The sequence below is a fragment of the Melozone crissalis genome, unplaced genomic scaffold (assembly GCF_028551555.1).
Source record: "Melozone crissalis strain CALT ecotype California unplaced genomic scaffold, PUWL_Pcris_2 ptg000090l_1, whole genome shotgun sequence".
Lineage (NCBI taxonomy): Eukaryota > Metazoa > Chordata > Aves > Passeriformes > Passerellidae > Melozone > Melozone crissalis.
Window position 1 is genome coordinate 832,311 of NW_026535867.1, and position 17,706 is coordinate 850,016.

Below are 17,706 nucleotides of genomic sequence, written 5' to 3' on the forward strand. Positions count from 1 at the left end.
CATGAGCTACTTCTATGAGATCATTTCTCTGAATGAGCTACTTCTTATCTGGAAAAGGATTTGTGAGGTACACTAAAATGCACATAGAGAAAAAAAAAAAAGAAGCTCTACTCTATGAGCATGCTTCTCCTAACACAAAAGTTGCAGAAAAAAATGGAGCTGAAAAAATCTGTGTGGAGAATGAAGACAAAGAGGAGGCTCAGCACTTCAGAGAGGGATTGTCTCCATTCCATGGGAGGACTGAGATACACCTGTGATGTTCTCCAGGAAGCCAGGGAGGCTGCTGGAACTCATGGCAGCCTCCTGCAAAGCCACATCAGCACAGGAGATCAGCCAAAGGGGCTGTGGTTGGCCAGGGCAGCGTGGGCTGAGCAGCGTTACATGAGAACGAGCAGAGCTGCCAGGAGGAGGCTGCGCTGCAGGACACTGAGGGAAGGAAAAGCAACACCCACCTGACCCCAGGGCAGAAATCTCTGCCTCCTACCGCAGCTGGGAACCAGCGGAGAGTTCTGGGATGGCAGTAAGGGCACGGCAATAAAGGGATTTAATGGCACTTCAGGTAAACACAGAACATAAATATTTAGATATTCCTCGTGTGTACTTTTCTAAAGTAGGTCGAGTTATGATGTTCTGAATGTCATATATCACAGGCAAAAGAGGGAGAACATTTGGAACCTAAACCACAGTTAAGTTCACTCTTTTTTAAAATATAGGTCTGCCATAGCTGCTGAAGGTAACATTTGCTTTATTGTGAAGATTCAGAGAGCACTATGACACTCTTTTCATGTTACTGCCTAATGTTAATCTCCTCAAAATTTGTATTCTGGAAGTATCTTGCTTCAAGATCTCATGTGTTTATTACCTCTGAAAAAGCTTTAAGAGCTGCAAGCACTCACCATCTTGGAGATTGTACCTAATTATTTAGTGGAATCAGAAGGGTAACACTAGAAACTGGTATTTAAATATGTTGTTCTGATTCAACTGTCTTTTTTCTTTTCTTCTCTTTTGTTCTTTTCTTATTTTCTTTTTCCCCCCTTTTTTTAAGGAAAGGTTTTGGCTTCCAAGCTTTGACACTTGCCATGCTGCATCCAAGAAAGCAGAGGAAGACCTCCCTATCTCAACTCATTATTGCCCATAAAAACCTATTTATGCTGAAATTCTCTGGCCAGGACAGATCCTACACGTAATCCCGTCACACCCTGAGAACGAGCATGAGTCCAAACAAAACCATCATCCTTTAACACTTACTCTGCAAAACGGAACCAATCTGTACAGCCTTTGACGTGTTCCGACCTGCTCCTTTATGTTTACGTGTAGGAACAAAAAGACACCGTAAGTGCTGGTGTCACATTTACACCAGTCAAATAGCCCAGGTGAGATCCCGCTCCTTCCACGGAGCGATTCCATCACGCAGGACACGGATTTGCACCGCGTGGAGCATCCGCAACTGAGCCCGCATCCCTCCCTCCATCCGCCCCGGGACTGTGCCATTTACTGACACCGCTCCGTGCCCGTTCCCTGCCTCACCGAGACTTTCCATCACGATCCCCCATTGCTCCATCCCCGCCTTTCCCCACACACATCCCCCGCGCCCCAGAGCTTCGCCCACCGCAGCCGGGTTCCGCCCGCTCCCTCCCATCCCCGCGGGGCGGCTGCGGCGGGGCCGGGCCCTCTGGCACCTCCCTCCCTCCTCCGTGCCCGCATCCCTCCCTCCCTGTCCGCATCCCTCCCTCCGTGCGTGCCGCGGGATGCGCTGCCGGCCGGCCGGGCGGGCGCACACGGCGGGACCAGAGCCATGTCTCCGGTGAGCGGCACGGCCGGGCGGTGGGGCTCGGGGGAGCCGCTGCTCTCCCGTCCCCGGGGCTGGGTGATCTCCCCGGGGCTGGGTGATCTTCCCCGGGGCTGGGTGCTCTCCCCCGGCTGGGTGCTCCCCCCGGGGCTGGGTGCTCTCCCCACGGCAGAGCGGGGCGATGGGCGCGGTGCGGGCTCGGGGGGCGGCTCCTCCGCATCGCATCGCGTCCCGCCGCGTTGCGGGCAGCGCGGAGCCCCGGCCGGGCGCTGCGGGGCGGAGCCGCGCCGGGCGGGAGGAGCGGCGGTCGCGGCGGCTGCTGCCGCCCCCGCTATCTGACCCGACCTTCCCCCTCGCCGCCTCCTCCTCCTCCTCCTCCGCCCCCCGGCTCTCCTGCCCCCAGCGGCCCGGGAGGAACTGAACCATCGCCGCACAGGAAGTAGCGGCTGCGGGGAGCGGCGGCGGCAGCAGCGACAGCCGGGGCTGCCGCACTCAATGAGCGACGCTCCCGCAGCCGCCCGCCCCGCTCGCCCCTTCCCCGCCTCCCGAGGGCAGCGGCGCCCAGCCAGCCCGCCGCCGCCGGGGGTTGGAGGCTGAAGCGGGCAGAGGCAGCTCCGGCTCTTCCCGAGGAGGAGGAGGCGGCGGCGGGGACTGCAGGTTGGTGCCGCTCCGCCGGCGAGGGTAGCGGGATGCAGGGGGAGCGAGGCGGGCGGCGGAGCCTGGGGCAGCATCCCCGCCCGGCGCTGCCGCACGCCGGGGCTCGGCCGGGAGCCCCTTCGGAAAGGCCCCGGCGCGCCGCCCCCGCTGCGGCGGCTCGGGAGGAGCCGAGCGGGCCCGGCCCGGCTCGGTCCGGCGGTGCCGGTGCCGCCGGCGGGGGCTGCGCTTTGTGCGCCGGCGGGCGGCACCCGGGGCGGTGCGGGGAAGGGCACAATGGTCCCGGCTGGAACGCATCCTGCCCATCCCGGGGGAGATGGACGCCGTCTCGGGAGGCGCAGGCTGGCCGGGAGCAGGGCGGCTGGGATCCCCGCCGAGTGCGAGGGATGGATGGATGGATGGATGGATGGATGGATGGATGGATGGATGGATGGACGGAGCAAAAAGTGGGGGAGCGGTTGAAAACAAAAAGAAAGAAAGAAGGGAAGCCCGTTTCGGAAGAGCCGGGCTGTGCCTGGGTGCACGGCTTGCGAGTGCAAAATGGAGAAGAGCAAACCCTATTGATCTGAGAGAGGCAACCAAATGGGATGCTGTTGTGCCTGGATTCTGTTCAGAGGATGCTGATGGATAAATTAAGGTGTTAGCCTAACGTGTAGGCATCTAAATAAATAAGCACGCTGATTATCCCCTTAGAGCTTTTATACGCTGTATACTTAGTGCTTTTATACACTTAGGGCTTTCAACATTGTGTTGTGTTGAGATGGTTACCTGTTTAACGCCACACTTGTATGTTCTTCCCCTCCAACATTTTTTCCTCTTTTAGTCTTCATATTTCCTCATTGATTGGGCAGAGAGCCTCTGTGGTATGAGAAAGGAAAGTGTCAGAGTTTCCAAGAATCTTGCTGCTTATTCAAAGCAGCATAATATAATCTCATTAGCTCATCGTGTTATCTTACTCGTTAATTTCAAGGCCAAAATAAACTTGATGGCCTTTCCCCCCTCTCTTGCTCAGAGGGAAACAGGCTGGAGTCCAGGATGGCATGTTTGCTGTCAGGGAATTGCTGATGTGCCAAGCGTGTTTGGGAGCAGAGTGGTGAAGCTCTCCTCTTGACTTGGCACGGCTTCTCTTGTGATGACGCTCTTCACTTGAGGCTCTGCTGGAACCACAGGTCATTTAGGTGAAGTTCAGCATAATCTCAGATGTATGTGGGGTTTTTTTTTCAAGTTTGATTCTACAAGCAGTAGAACTTGTATGGTTTCCATTCATTTTCTTGCAAGACTGCAGCTGTGTAGGAGATGGAGAAGTTAAATGGAGTTGTAGTTGAGCACTGGGCTGTTACAGGACTCCTCGTGCTGCAAACAGTTCTGACCCTTGGATTTTAAATGTAAATGTTCTACTATTTCCTGTAACTTTCACAGGAGCCTTGGCTTTTGGTTCCCTTCTGTGTACCCCAGTCTTCTTTCCCTTTCACATGTATTGTTACTGAGCCTTCATGACTGAGATTATGCTCATTACTTTCACTATGGTTTTCAGCCTTTTCTAAGAGCAGCTTTATGTACTCTTAAGAAAGTCTCATTATCTCTTCCTTGCCTGATTCCCACCTTCACCTCTCCACCCTTATACACACAGTTAATTGGAGAAAGCAGGACAGAGAACAGTTGGTCTCCAAATATAGCTGGAATTCAACAAGCACAGGAAAAACACCTGACCAGATTGTCCCCGCTGAGCATGATAAAAATGGCAGGACCACTTATCAAAACTTTGTAGTGCAGTGTAACAATGCATTGCAGATAGCTCTGCTGAGAGTGCTCGAGTTGTGCCTGACAAGGGCTGAAATCAGAATGGTCTTTGGTTGAGGTAATGTTAGACAGAAAAAAAGAATGATATTTCCTCTTCCCCTTGTGGTTTCTTTTATCTCTGAAGAGGTGCATTAAGAAACCGGACAAAATTCCACTTACAATTACAGGGAGCTCTGCTAGCACAAAGTGTATGTTCTTTTCCCAGCCAGAGCTAGAGCTTTCTGCTTTGTGTTAATCTTCTTACAAACTGAAATTATTGCATAGTCTTGTGTGCTGGCTTCATTTTTTTTTTTCCTTTCTGCCTCTCCTAGCAGAAAGATGCATTGTTTTCAAATCCTAAATGGTGTTTTGTTTACTCACAAAACTGTTGCAAAATAATTGGATTTGATGCTTACATTTTGTGGGGAACCAGTGTGAATAAAGTATTGCTGTTAGCTGTAATGAGTTCACCTGCTCTAAATTTATGATAGCCATAAATTTTGGGATGCTGCTTCTACACTGCAAATTAAAAAAAAAAACGGTTGTGTTCAGTCTTGCTGCTTTGGCTTATGAGAACATAATTCTTAGTAAGAATGGCCAGGGTGCTGATGAAGAAACTTAATTATCATTTGCAGTGGTTAAAAATGTCCTGTTCTTTCACTGGGTTTTTTAGTGTTCATGGTCGGTTAGTGCATGTGTAGCTTGGTTATAATTGATTCCTGAACAAAGACCAGGTGTCTTGGCAATTGGTACCCGGAGTGCTGGGAGATAAAGAACAAAATAAATGACAAAACCCAAAGAGAACCTAGGACTTGATTGTATCTCACACTGTTCTACCTTCTGGTGCAAAGACATCAGTAATAACTACTCTCTGTCTACACTTGCGTTCCACATTAGGGCCAGGGAGCTTTTGCTTGTGGGTAGCTCTTAACAAGTAATTGATAACATTTTCTTATTACCAAAATGAAAAGGAAGGAAATAGAGAGGTATTTCAAGGCGTTATCCAAATTTCTTCTCTACCCGTGATATTAACCAAGATAAAATAAGAAAAAGGAGCACTAATCCCCAGGCCTGTGCTGCATGCTTGATGAAAATACTCTTAAATGTGTTGCATGAAAATCAGTTTGCCATCTGATGCAGGATCCTGGTAGGACTCCAGGCGTGAGTCAGCACCTAAGTTAGGGACTGATTATCACTAGGACAGGCACCTGTGGGAAAAATCAAGATAATCTAGGAAGTGTTTAATTTGCTGGTAATAAACCAACCTTGGTTTATTAATTGCAGAGGTCCAAATTTCAAATGGTTGAAAAGGAAGTGAACCCTTGCTTATGTATTTTTTTGATGCCTCCAAAGTCAGTTTATATTTATGATTTATCTGTAACATTTCCTTGTGCCTGTGAGTCTGGACATATTTAGGAGTATGCAAGACATGACAGTGATGAGAAGACGAACACTTAGACGTGTGACACACAAGTCATAGCAAAGATGAAATAAATATTTGTCTTTTTTGTAAAGACCAATCTTTGGATCCAGTCCTTTGCAGCAGCTCTGCCTTCTGCTGTGCATGTATTTGCAGCTGTCTGACCAGCATAACTGTGCTGGATGGGACATTTGTCTTGGGAAGCAGGAGATTTGGGTTTTGTTCTTGTCCAAACGAGTATTCAGTGTTACAAGAAAGAACTGAGAGCCTATGGGGCTGTTTTTTGCAGGTAAACCCAAGTAAAACCCAAATAGTTTTAGGAGTTCAGTGCATTGACCAAGGAATGCTGCGTGGCAATTATGATGAAGCTTTCTGGGCCTTTTTTCTGGAAGGTATTGAAATAATTCACAGCTCAGGGTACCTGAGGATACTGATGGGCAGAGGAGACAATCAGAGTGACCTTTCTGTTTCGTGCCTGTTTTGTGATGGGGTCAGTGTTGTCTTGCCCGTTGAACTTCCCAAAGTTGTTGATCGTTATGAGACAAACCTGGGGAAAGCAGGACTTGATAGTACATCTCCTCGCTTGTGGTAAAACAGTTGCTCCTATTGCTTTTTTTGGCCTCTTTTTTTATTTTTTTTTTTCTTTCCCCCCAATCTTTGTGGCTGTTCTACTTTAGGGACAGCAAGCATGTAATTTTGGGCTTGTTCCTCTCCTGGGAATTGGGGAACTTGGGACCTAGTCTGTGTGAGGCTTTCTACTGCAATGCTGCATTTTCTGTGCACCCATGGGTGTCAGTTCCTCTGTAGAGAGCCGGCATGAAATAAAGACAACAAGATTTCTGTTCCCTCTTGGATAGGGAATGAAGGCTGGTGTGCTGAGTAGCCTTAATACTGTCATTTCTCTTGCAGCAGTATCAATAATGTGGTGTTTGCTTTCCAAACAAAAAGATGTGGTTTGTCTCCCAAAGAGTTGAAAGATCATTTGAAGCCTGGTGTAGTGGAAATCCGTGGTTTTCTCTGCCGAAACGGGCTGTGCCCTGGGTTGCAACCTTGTTGCCTAATTGTGGGATAACTGCTGGAGTTTCAGACTACTCAGGAAAAAAAAAAAAACCAAAAAAAACAAAACACCAAGCTTATCCTTGAAGTAGATGTTGATTTCCCTGTATTTTATGAGAAAGAAAAGGCGTATAGATTGCTTATACATTTGGACTGAAATGGTGAAAGTTTTCCATACCAGTGAGGTGGATCCAAGTTTGTTGCAGAATGTTTAGAATCCAACAGCTCCTGTGCATTCAGGGGGAAAAAAAAAACCTATTTAAACTGCTACAATGTTCTGTATCAATGCTAAGAGCTACTTAATGGTCAGGGGTAAGCCGTGTGACATTGGACTCTGTGTGTAGCAGCTCTTCTCCATGCAGACTTTCTCATTTGCTGTAAATGAAATGAGATTTCAGTGACATTTTTAGTTCTTTTTCTTCTCCTCTTGTTGTTCTTGTGTGTTAGCATTGCTTAGGTAATTATAGTGTGCTCACTAGAAGCCCTGACAGCCTAAACTGAGTTCTTTGTAAAAAACACGGCGTTTCCCTTAATTAACAGAGACTAGAAACAGCACCTGAATCTATTAATTAAATAGTCAAAGTTGATCTCTATTTAGGATATATTAACAAGCAAAACAAAATACATTTCTGACTAAAATGTTGCCCAGAGTAATTGAGCTCCTGTGAGGTGCTTATTTTTTTGGTGAAGAAAAATAATCTGTTGGTGCTGCAACTGTCACACAGGCACAGTCATGCAAAATTCATGTGAGATAGTTCCCAGTTCCATGGTACTGAGAACAATAGCCACTATTTCTTCTTCAAAGCTCTTCAGAGATGTTAAATAATCCTTGTGACAACCCTATGAAGTGAGTATTGTAGTAATTCTGTATGGATGGCAAAACAATTAATGGGCATTGTCTCCAGCTGCACTGAGAAAGTGGAATTTGCAGCGTGCCTGGGGCTTGCCCTGCTGCTGGAACTCCTGATTGTGGGAGCAAAGGGTGGGTGAGCCCATCCTGCTGCCTCTTCTTCTGTCTGATCTGTGCTGATGGAAACAATCTGCAGATGCTGTGGTCATCAGCATGACGGTGTGTAGGTCAGGGTGGAGCGTGCATGTCCTGATAAAGGATGGATTGAGCTCGTTCTGAATTATTCTGACCGCGTCACTGGCATCACTTCATGGAGGAGAGAGGTCTGTGGGGCTGTTGGCTGTGCTGTGATCTGGGATGTCCATCTGGATGTGAGAGTTGGGTTGCTCAGACTGGCTCCAGAGCACAAGTTCCCTCATTTGTGGGATGAGATTCTGGCCAGAACTTCCCACTGGGGTCTTGCCAGCCTGGGCTTGCTTAGTGTGACTTGAGGGTGGTCTCCTGATTTCCTTTGATCTGAAAAAGGTGCAGATCCCACTGTTCCCTCTGCTGCATGAACACCAGCTCTGTCTGCCAGCTGGAGGAGGTCTGGATAACCAGTGTGGGAAATGCCTATTTTATGATTGGCTTTTCACAAATATTAACATGAATATTATGTGTGTTATGTTAGAAAGTTATGCTGTATTAATTTTCTTAAATAGTGTGTTAAATATAGTTTTAGGTCATAATATAAGGTTAAAATAGAAACTGTGCTATGTAGGATACTTTTTTTAAAGAAAGGACTTGCACCAAGGCAGCAGCCACAGGACACCTAAGTCTTTCAGAGAAAGAATTTATTGCTTCATTATCAGAAGAAATGAACTTCTTCCCGCCTCACTCAGCCATGAAGACACCATCAGGATAAAGAGGAAGAAGTTGAGGATGACCAGACAGAATCCTGTGTTTGAATGGAATTTATGCATCATGTATGAGGTGTATGAATATGCAACAGGCTATTGCTTTTAAGGGTTAATCCTCTGTTAACAGGTGTCCCTTTTTGGGCTTATTTTGCCCAGAAAAAGGTACCTGGACATTCGTAACTCTTTGTTTTTGTTGTCTCATATTGTCCTAATCCAAATTGTCCAAATTATTATTACTCTAATTATATCACTATTTTTATAACCATTTTATTATCATTAAACTTTTAAAATTTTAAAAACAAGTGATTGGCGTTTTTCACACCAGGACATCAGTTCCCGTTGGGTCAGCCCAGTGTCACAGCTTTCCTGTGCAGCCCAGCTGTGGCTGCTGACATCCTTGTGTCTCCTCTTCTCCACCAGCTCTGCCTGCTGCCCTTCCAGGGGTTATAAATGCCACAGCAGATGGCTTGGGGAGGCAGTGTCTGTAATTACTGCTGCAAGATTCCCCAAGCTTGACTCTGCACAAAGAACGCTTTTTTTCCCCCCTGGAGATTCAAAGTTGTCGGTGCTTCAAATGCAGATTTGGTCTTTTCAGGGGAACACGATGGAGGAAATGTGTGATTTGCAGTGCTGGTTCAAAAGCAGCCTGTCTTTTCTCTTGACATAATTCATATCATGCCTTGGTGTTAGCAGTTTTTAGTCTTCTCTTGCTAGGTCAGCTCTCATGGTCCTGGTAGTGATATGGGCTGCACTGCTTATGGACCCAAGTTTTGCTAACAGCTGATTTACTGCTAAATAACACAACCATAATCACTTTATTTGGTAGGTAGGTAACCCTCCAGCAGGTTTCAGTGTGGATGTTGCTCTCCCTTCTGAGCAGGGATGGGCAGCTCCAGGTTTGACACCTTTGCAATGCCTAGTGCAAGGGCTCATCTCCCAGCTGTGATGGATTGACCCAAGGTTATGCAGCACAGTGTCTTCTTTTCTGTGGGCTCCTTGCTCCAAATACCTTTCTGAAGTCTTGATCTCCTTACCAGTGTGTCTGAGCTGAATTTTCTCCTCTTGCATCCCTCTGATGCTGATGGCCCTTGGGTTATTAACTATGTAGCTAGTTGGGTTTGAATTATAAGAGGCCTGAAGTGAAAGGGAAAGAAAGATTTTAATTTCCTGAGGTCAGTGAGGAGGCTGTGACCCAAATCACCCCCTGAGCAATGTTTTTCCTTCTGGTGGTCACACCAGAGGTGGTGCCTCTGGTTTCTCAGACAGCTTCCTGTGCTTACTCATAGTACAGAGGGTTGGAGCCCCTCTCTTTGTAGGGAGCACAGGAGTCTCCTCTCTATTTGAGTTTGTTTGGTTTTTTTAACTTGCTTTGTTTGTAAAATACATTTGCCTAAATGTATAAGTAGCAATGGGACTTTGGGCCAGATTGCAGATTGTTACTGATCTCAGTTTTCAGTGAAATATCATCACTGGGATCATGGGATTGAGGGGCCTTTTGTGTTTTGAGGTTTTTATCTTGGCCACCCCATGGCAAGGGGACAGGGCCATGCCTTTTTGCAGTCTCTGCCCACAACTAACTCTTCTGAAGCCTGTAAATGGTTTTCATGTTGAATTTGCCCGTGGTATTGCTCTTACTTGTAGAAGGACAACTACTTGCAAACAGATATATGGCATATTTAGCTAGCCCTGTAGCAAGGATGTTGTTTATATAATATTTTGGGAATTGAGATGGCTTAATCTGAAATAGTATGTACTTTAAAACTCAGTTTGGTTTTTATTGTCTCAAGTTGAGTTGTTTCAGTCAGTGGAAGCTCTACATTCCAGCTGCATTTTTCCCCAGTGTCTTCTGTGTTGGTACAAGACCCATTGCTGCCAAACACTGCTGATTCCTTTCAAGCTTTCCTGCCCAAATATTCATTAGAAAGCACTCAGTGAGCCCTCTGCCTGCTCTGCAAGGACTGAGTTTGCATTCACTGCCCAACATCAGTGGTGCCTTAAGCTGAGCTTAGGGGCAGCAGCAGGGAGGTGCCTTGGCTGCAGATCCCTGCATGCTGGGCAGCAGCAGCAGGGTCACAGTGTGCTTGCCCTGGTGCTCTGCTCTGCCCTGGCCATCAGGGGCTGGCTGCTGCCGGGGGTGTGTCCCCAGGTGGGCTGGACCTTGGCTCTGACCTGCTGCAGACATGCTTGTTTGCTCATCCCCCAGAAAAGGCATTCAGCCTCACCTTTAAAAACTGGGTAAAAATGGCATTGCTTCAGCTTGTCTGCTGCAGCTGCAGCTGTGAATTGAGGACCATAACTTATGGTAAAGGTTTTTGGAGCATGGAGTCTAAGAACGAAGACAAGTCCATTAAAAATGTATGTTTGTGGTGTTAGATGTGTACTGCGGCTGGCAGGCTCTCCTGGGTGCAGCTCTGCCTGTACCAAAACCCTCTTGATGGTGCTTCTGGTTTTTTTTTTTTTTTAAACTTTGAAGCTTTTGCCAACAATCCAATAAGGACAAGTTTCATTTTTGTCTGTGTGCTATATTTTTTTTCTGGTGTATTCCAGTGCACTGCTGGAGTGGTGTGTTGGCTTTTCAGAATATCATGCTGGAGAGCAAGAGCTGACCCAAGTGGTGGTGGTGAGTCCAGGGGCACTCACAACATCACCTCAGTTACACTTCACAGTAAAAACCAGGTAGACACCGTTCATCTTTGAGATAACAGGATTGCAGTATGCAACCCACTATGAGCTTACTTCATTCAGGTAATCAGCATTTACTTCTCTCTACTGCAAAAGCAAGTGGTATAATCCTTTCTTACCTTTCTTTTGTCTTGCACTGTTTGTATTTCACATTTTTTTAATGTCCTAAACCTTAAACATGTGACAGTGTTCACAGGGGTCTCAGGTTGAGGGAAGAGATGAGATCTGACTCCATGTTTCAGAAGGCTGATTTATTATTTTATGATATATATTACATTAAAACTATACTAAAAGAATAGAAGAAAGGATTTCATCAGAAGGCTAGCTAAGAATAGAAAAAGAAAGAATGAATAACAAAGGTTTGTGGCTCGGGCTCTCTGTCTGAGCCAGCTGACTGTGACTGGCCATTAATTAGAAACAACCAACATTAGCCAATCACAGATGCACCTGTTGCATTCCACAGCAGCAGATAATCATTGTTTGCATTTTGTTCCTGAGGTCTCTCAGCTTCTCAGGAGAAAAAATCCTAAGGAAAAGATTTTCCATAAAAGATGTCTGCGACATAAAATTTTTTTTTTGTGGTGATCTCAATGTTTGTGGGTAGATCTTTTCTGGAGGTTGAACCTTTGGTTTTCCTTCAAGGCACTGAAGGGTGCAAAGGCTGTACTTTACATCCATCTACACTAACTCTTCCCGTTCTAAACCTGTCCTGATGTCTCCCAAAGGAAGCTATGAACTGCTGGGAAGGGTTATCTGTGGGTAACTTGGCTTGCTGGGCCTGAGAGAGGAGGAGGAGGATGTGGTTTTGTACGAGGGAAGCCAGCAGAAGCTGTACTGCACTTGGCATTGCATGTGAAACTAGCACCGCTTGCTCTTCACACCATTGCTGCTGTGAAGGAAGGCACATCCTTTGAGAACATGGTTGGGTTCAGAGTGGCAGTGAAGACTTCCTTCTCAGTGAAAGAACATCCAAAAGAATGTGGTTTCACATTGGTTTAACGGGCATTTCCTCTGTTGATTTATTTTAATAAAATTTTGCCTAGATGGCTTTTTTAATTGAATGTTTAAGCAAGCTGAAAGCAGGCATTTTACTGTCTCTCTTTAATTTGTGCTGATACATGGTTTAGCATAATTATTTTTTAATGCCCTTTTTTAAAGTGTAGTGCCCTCGTTCTCCTGACCCTCTTCATTCAAGAAGAAGTGGATTTAATTTGGAGAGAAATGTCTGTGGTATGGCTGCCCTGTGGCAGGGAGGTATGTGGGAGGGATGGGCTTGGTAAAAAAAAAAAGCTGGCTTTTAATGAGATGGGTTCAGGCCAAAAAGCATTAAGAATGATCTGAGGCATACTGTGGTGTTTGTAAGCTGCCTTTCTTAACCTCATGAATTTAGTTCTAAATGTGAACCTTGCAGCATTGCACACATGCCTTGGTTTTATTGGGTGACCTAAAATAACCAACTTAGAGTTTTTCTCCTTTTTTCCCCTCCCATTCCTCTCACAGGCCTGTCCTTTCTTGTTGGCCAGCATTAACTGTCCTGGATCCCTAAAGAGTAGACAGAGCCATGCTCCTCTCCTTTGAGGTTTCTGCCTGATCCAGTGTGTGGAGTGCTGGAGCTCTCCTGGGCAGGAGGATTTTGTCACTGAGCAGATAAAACTGGCTCCCTCCTGCCTCTGGCTGGCTCCTTGCTCTTCCCCAGTGCAGTAGGAACACCAACACTGGAATAAAAAGGTTGACACCATCATTTATAGTGGCATTGCCATTTAGTCTGGAATATGGGAGTCTGCTGGTACTCTTGAACCCTCTCTTTGGATAAAATTAATCAAAATAGTTTTTGGTGATACCATTGCCTACATTCATTTGTGCCTCTGTATTTACTCTGGAGGCTTTTTTTAAACACTGTTCATTAATACAACAAGGTTGGCAAAACTTCTAAAGGGGAAAAAAGCTCTAGGCTGTCTTATTCCTACCAAATACCTGTTTTGATAATAACCAAAAATGTAGAGCTTCCACTTAGCAGTTTGAAACTTGAATGTGGGTCAAGATGCCCAAGAACCCCAAACCCTTCTTTTCTCTCTGACTCCAAAAGAAAAAATCCAAGAACCCAAATGAGGGTGCGCACACACACTTGCAGAATGTTTCTCCTTGGCATGAGCTGGGCTGTGGCATGCAGCTGAAGGCACCTTCTCCTGTGGTCCAAGCTGTAAGAAAAACTGAGTGGGGAAAAAAAAATCACAGAGATTTCTAGAACACATTAATAAAGGGAAGGTTTAAAGAATCAAGATTATTCATAGAGAACACCTGAAAGCCTGCTGCAGGAGCAGAAGGAAGTGCTGCTGTCTGTGCCTGCTGTAGAGAGGACAAGTTAGGGATTTAAGATGCAGAATGGAGAGCTGCAAAACTTTGGAGGAAGCTTTCTGTTGCCAAGCAGGAGTTGTAAAAGTGATTTTGCAGGAAGCGACTCAAAAAGAAAAGATCCTGGCAGAGGCTGGAGAAGAGTTGGGGTTTGGTGTTTCTGGGTAATGGAGTGCCTGGTCCCTGGTGGAAAATGAGATGTGGCAAGGGGTAGGGGAAATCCAAAGAATGTGAGCTCTGGCCTTCCCTGCTCATCCCTTATGTTGCTGTGCAAGAAATAAAATAAGGCTGGGGGGGAGTTGGAGGGGAAAGAAATTAGCAACCATGATGAAGAGAAGTGAAAGGTGATGGAGAAGCTTTGCTGGCAAAGGTTGGGGACAGCTGGGTTAGGTGACTTATGGAAATCTGCTTTAGCTGCACACTCTGAAATTTTATATTGGGAGAGATTTGTGTTCCAACCCTGCTCCACTCTGGGAGCCTCACGTGCTGTGAATTCCAGCACAGGGCAGCACTGATCTGACTGTCAGATCCAATGACCCTGGGAAGGGTATTGGTATTTTTAATTTGCTTTCAAGTGCTCCTTTCAGCTAGGGGCTGGTTCTTATCTTCCTCTCTGAGAAGGTGAAGCAATTCGAAGCAATTCACTTGCAATCCATGGAGAATGTGGAGCAAAGCCGTGAAGGTGGTGACCTTAGAGATCAGCCTCAAAACAGATGCACCAGGAAGACCATGGTGCCTTCAGCTTGCTGGTTTTTTCAGCCTTTGGGCTCTCAGTGAGTTTCTGTGGCTCAGTGAATTCCTGATGACCAGCCAAAGGAGAGTTGTAACTACCAGGAATGCATGGAGGGCACTGAACAAAAGCTGAAAGGCTGGGGAAGTGCCTGCAGAATATAAATGCAGGTGCTGGTTCTCTCTACAGCACAGTCCTGCTTGCCTTTTTGGTATTGCAGCCATTGCACAAAGCTGGTGGGTGCTGGAGGAGTTTTGCAGAGCCACAAGCACTGAATTAAAATCTGAGTCGAGTTCCTGGTTCCCTGCACCAGCGAACACTTCGCTAGCAAGCATCTGAGATGAAGTACCAGAAAATTTATGGACTGTGATGGTCTGTCACTCTGTGTGAGCAGAAAAGAAATACCATCCAGCTTCCTGAATTGATTTCTTTGGTATGTGGGGAGCCTAAAATTATTTGGCAGGACATATGGTCTCTGTGTGTTGGTAAAACACAGGCGAACTGGGAGGCTCCGTGCAAGGAAGGGCAAGTGGAGCATCTTGTCCTTGGAGTTCTCTTCCCAGCAATGACCTGTCACAGACATCTTTTATGAAAAATCCTTTCCTTTGGATTTTTCCTCCTGAGAAGATGAGAGGCCTCAGGAACAAAATGTAAACATTGGTTATCTGCTGCTGTGGAATGCAACAGGTGCATCTGTGATTGGTCTCATGTGGTTGTTTCTAATTAATGGCCAATCACAGTCAGCTGGCTCAGACAGAGAGCCCAAGCCACAAACCTTTGTTATCATTCTTGCTTTTTCTATTCTTAGCTAGCCCTCTGATGAAATCCTTTCTTCTATTCTTTTAGTATAATTTTAATGTAATATATATATAGAAATAATATCTATAAATACTATCTATAAATATGTAAATAATAATATATAAATAATAATATATAATAAATATATAGAAAATATCTATAAATAATAAATCAGCCTTCTGAAACATGGAGTCAGATCCTCGTCTCTTTTCTCAACCAGAGACCCCTGTGAACACTGTCACAATGACCAGCATGTCACCTTGGCAGTGCTGAGCCCTCATCACCTGTGAATTAATAAAGCATCAAAAATGTGTGTGTTTCTAATGTAAATGAGGCACAACTTGGTTCCTGACCAACAGGAAATTTTCCTGTTGCTGACTATAGGGCCTGTGCCTACAGAGAGCAGGCAGAACTGAGATAAACTGAGCCTGCATTTAATAACTCAGTAGCTGTTGGGGGAATCTGCAATTTGCTGGTTTTCAAAACACCAGATGCTCTTCTGAGAGGGGAGCCCTGCTGTATTTCTGCCCTAATTCTTCCAGGTCAACATTAAGATGGGGTTCTGTCCACTGGAAGCATTTTGGATGTTATTGTGAGGTAAATGGACCCTCCACCTTGGAAGTCTGTCTTTTGCAGATAATATAGTGTTTGGAGTTCACAAATCTGGTGGAATTACAGCTATGAGAGAGGCTATGAGCAGCAGAAAGCCAATTACCTGCACTCCACATGTTTGCTCTGCATAGCCAGTGACTCCTCATTAGCTGTGTGCTTCTAAACCTGCAAATAGTTGTTACAGAAATTAAAATCCCCACTACACTGGTACAGGTCCTCTCTGCAGGGGTGTCTGGCTGGTAACAATAATGTTTAACCAAGTTCCAACAGCATCAAGAAGATACAATCTGATTACAAAGTGTTTTTTCTTTTACTGCACTGAACTTTTTTGCTTGAAATTTTAACTTGCATGTCTTCTAGAGAGGGGTGGATTTTCTCAGACAGGTGAAATTGTGCATCTCCAGCTTATCTTGGTATAATTTTCTCTTGTTCACCTCCTCCTCCTTCTCTTCCTTGCTTCATCCCACTTATTGTGGGTTTTGTCAGGGCCCTTTTTTAGGCACTTAGAGTCAGTTGCCAAATTGCAGTAGCAAGCAGGTAAGTTTAATGCTGCACAGCATTACAGATGCAGTAATTGTCCTAGCAATGCTTCATCTTTGTGGGCTTCATTTTTGTCCTTCCAGTATACTCAGATCAGGTTTTCTTTCCTGTACCTCTGACCATTTTTTGGTACAAGTTGTGTGTGGGGGGAATGATCAGGAGCATGAAGGGGGTGAAAATGGCCTTTGTTCCTGTTTTTTCTTGGGTTTAACATTTATATTGCCATGGGGTGGGGGTGGGGGCTGCTGTTCTCTGCCAAGGCCATCTGTGGGCAGCCTGAATGTAGCAGGTCCACATTTGGGCAGCCAGTGCCATTTTTTCAGATGTGAACTAAGCCAGCAGGTCTAGGGATGGTCTGGGTTGGAGGAATGTGCCAGGGAGATGCTGTGGGGCTTGTGCAGCATCATCTGTTCAACCTGTTGCTTTTTGGGACTCCTGTTGCCTGTCTTGTCCTATATTCCTGTGGCACATCTCTCCTGGCCTTGCTTCCTTGGGATCTGTCACATCTTGAATGTGCTGTTTGTCAAATTCTTTATTTTCTCCATGAGGAACTCATGGAGTTCTTTCTGCTGCTTCTTCCCCCCTGTGTCCCACCAGGGCTCTTGGTGCTGCTTTGTCAGAGGCCAAGAATCTCTTACAGCCATTTAAGAGCTGCTGCCCATTTTTTAGGATGCATTATCTCTTCCTTTTTTTTGGGAGTCCTAGTTTTCTGCCTCGGGTCTGGATGCAGTCCTAATTTATGTAGAAATTCTATCTTGAAACTTGTTCAGTTGTTAACTTACCACAGGCAGCTTAGCAGTTCCTGTGATGGAAGTGAGAGTTTCTGCATGTGGAGGGGGCTGTGCTAACCACTAAAGATTTTGGTTATGTTGGCCAGTTCCTGACTGCTGCTTTTTTAGTTCTTTAATGAGAGGTTATTTTGGGAGGAAGAATGTAATCGGGTCAAAAATCAAATTTCAGTCAGGGCTGATTCATTTTGTATGGGCATGTTTTGGTTGCTGGGCACTGCTCACAATAGAAATCAGAAGAATTGGAGTGTTCAAACTAATTTTTACTTGGTCTTTCCCATTGGTAGTGATTGGCTTTCCTGACATGGTTTCATTTAGACTTCAGAACACTAATTTCTGGTTTGTATTAAATGTACTTTTGACTAACAGAAATGTGTTGGGGAAAGTAATAAAGCCCAAAGGGCAACAAAACCATTTCCTCTTGGCATAGTGTTTTTTCTGTAGATCAGACATGGACATGTTTTGTTTTGACCTGTTTCATTGCTAGCATGAACTTGAAATTTCAAGATCTTGACACTGAGCAGAGTAAACTTATAAAGCATTCAAGTGAATTAAGGCAGAGTATTTGGAGTTACAAGATGTCGCCTTTGTTCACCATGTCATGGTGGTTCCCATTAGCTATCATTGTTGCCTTGGAGAGCAGGATGGCTCTGTGAGGTTAGAAAACACTTTCCAAAAGCATGAAGTGTGCATATCAGGTAGTTAATATCTGTAATGTCTGATATCTGAAACCTGCAGGGGATTTGAGTTTATAATG

General features: G+C 45.6%; 1 protein-coding gene across 4 annotated transcripts in view; it reads left to right on the forward strand.

Moving 5' to 3' along the window:
- The first annotated feature begins 1,723 nt into the window (after positions 1-1,723).
- Positions 1,724-17,706, forward strand: part of AGPAT3 (1-acylglycerol-3-phosphate O-acyltransferase 3) — an 87,381-nt gene continuing 71,398 nt past the window's right edge. For 2 of the 4 annotated variants that reach the window (XM_054291278.1, XM_054291280.1), the window contains exon 1: positions 2,294-2,446. The gene's annotated coding sequence lies outside the window, so the exon portion shown is untranslated. Of the gene's footprint in view, positions 1,805-2,293; positions 2,447-17,706 lie in introns of those variants that run through there. The other 2 variants (XM_054291279.1, XM_054291281.1) reach the window with 2 other exon arrangements.